Source organism: Palaemon carinicauda, chromosome 20 (genome assembly GCF_036898095.1).
Source record: "Palaemon carinicauda isolate YSFRI2023 chromosome 20, ASM3689809v2, whole genome shotgun sequence".
NCBI classification, from domain to species: Eukaryota; Metazoa; Arthropoda; class Malacostraca; order Decapoda; family Palaemonidae; genus Palaemon; species Palaemon carinicauda.
The window spans coordinates 26,844,953-26,847,452 of NC_090744.1; positions in this window are offsets into that span (position 1 = coordinate 26,844,953).

Genomic DNA, 2,500 nt, shown 5'->3' on the forward strand with positions numbered 1-2,500 from the left:
ACATTAACAGTTCTCATAATGTGAAATGTGCAACATTAACAGTTCTCATACTGTGAAATGTTTAAGCCTTGTATCTTGATACGTGCAATAACCATTGATTTGTGCAACATTCGCATTTCTCATAAAGTAAAGCGAAGCTTTCTCGGCAAGCATTAAAAGTCCCACGACGCACAGTGCCACTAACACCGATAAATGAACTACGGTGTGCTTATCAGCTTATCTTAGGTTATAGGCTCCGCCCCCTGACAGTGATCGAGTATGAACGTGATTGGTTTGTCGCGTGCCATTGAGCGACCTCCAAAAGGTTCCCTCAATCAATCACACTGTTGGCTTTCCAGGCCTCGTTGGAACCCATTGTTGTTAGCAGCACAGGTATCTTATCTATCTGGTTTTTAACATAAAAGGTAATAGGCAAAATACAAATATAATTCATTGTACCTCTTTTAGAAAAATAGTGGTATTTTCCTTGGTGTATTAAATTACATTTGCAACAGGCCATGAATTTAAAGAAACATATATTTTTCTTCGCAAAAGGGAAATGTTACATGAATATAATTCCTTGAATTTACAGGAACGAGAAATAAAGTTTCAAGAAAGCAAACTTGATACAAACAAGTTTTGTCCAGAAAAGCAGCGGTAAATAAATGTATCCCTATCATTTTCAATAAACGAATGCCTATTTTCATCAATCATAAATAAAAAAAAAAAAAAAATTCGCAAGCATGAATATATGCTTAAATAATCGTTATCATCATCATCATTATTATTATCATTATTGTAGTTGTTGTTGTTGTTGTTGATTTGTTGTTGTTATTATTATCATTATTATTATTACAAGCTAAACTACAACCATAGCTTAAAATGCAGTATGCTATAAGCCCAAACGCCCCAAAAGGGAAAATATCCCAATGAGAATAGGAAATAAGGAAACGGATAAAATATTATGCCCGAGTGTACCCTAAAGGAAAGGAACTCTAACCCAAGACATGGCACCACCCGAGACTAGAGAACAATGGTTTGATTTTGGAGTGTTCTATCTGATCAGTTAATTTTTCTCGTTTATTTACGTTCGATTTGTTCTTAGTTTAGTCTTGTTCTTTTAGTCTGGTCGTGTTCTTTCAGTTTTACCAAGTTTTCTATAATAGTTTGGTTGCGTTCTATATGAGTGATCGCATTTGTCTTTATGTTGGAACGCGCGCTTTACGATTATTCTCATTCACCAATTCACAAAAGGAATCAATCACAAAATATGTGCCTGGTATAATTAGAATAATAATTATATATCTATTCAATTATATACAGTAGTTACAAGATGAGTAATCTCATCTAAATATGAATCAAATGGATGGTCTATGTGTAAATTGAAGATTACTCTGAAGATGATCAAATGAAACTCTTTTAATGCAGACGGAGAGAGAGAGAGAGAGAGAGAGAGAGAGAGAGAGAGAGAGAGATAGCCCCTAATCATTTTAATATTATTTGATTAGATGAAAATGTCTAAACAAAATAAGCAGTTTCAATCTGCCATACAAATAAATATATAAATATATATATATATATATATATATATATGTATATATATATACATATATATATATATATATATATATTATCTATATAAACGGTCTTTTATTTTTAGAAAAAAATACACGCCAGAAAAAAATCATTCAGTCATTCATCTAAACATACTGTATATAAAAAAGGAAATAAAGATGACATGTGATATAAAACTAAATAAAAAAAAATAAAAACAAAAACCAATATTTAATATATTATGGAAAAACCTAGAAATTGAAAATAGACGAAATCATAAGAGCACAGATTCAAATGCCATGGAATACGTCACAACCCAGGAAGTAGACAGAGGGGAAGTAGACAGAGGGAGGCTGAGAAGGAGGAAAGTGATCCATCACTGTCTCTTTACAGATCCATCTCGTTAAAGAGAAAAAAAATACGGGAAGGATGACGGATTTTCGTAGACAGATTGAAGGAGAAATATAAATGAAGGTGAAAATGGAGGGGAAAAATAGAGATGATGAATAGGAAATGATATATAAAAACCACTGAAGGAAAAAATTTAAATAAATAAAATCATGGAAAGAAGAAATACAGATGATAAATAGAAAATAATAAATAAAATGTGCTAAAGTAAAAAATACATGAATAAAATTATGGAAAGCAAAAACAAAAATTTTAATTATAAGGATTACAAGAAAGAAATTAATAATAAATAGAAAAATAAGGATTAGTTCACAAAAACGTAAAACTACCGAGAAGGACAAAAACGAAACCAATTACAATTAAATATGTGTTAAAGAAATCGAAAGATAATGAAGGAAAATACAATGATTCATAGAAGAATAAAGCTAAGAAAAGAACAGAATGAAAAGACCCATAAAATGAGAAAATTTACTGAGTAACTAGAGGGGCACTCAGTAGGACGAATACCTCTGCCACGACAGCTTGTTTCTCGACTTTTTGGCCGCCCCTGACCTTTGAC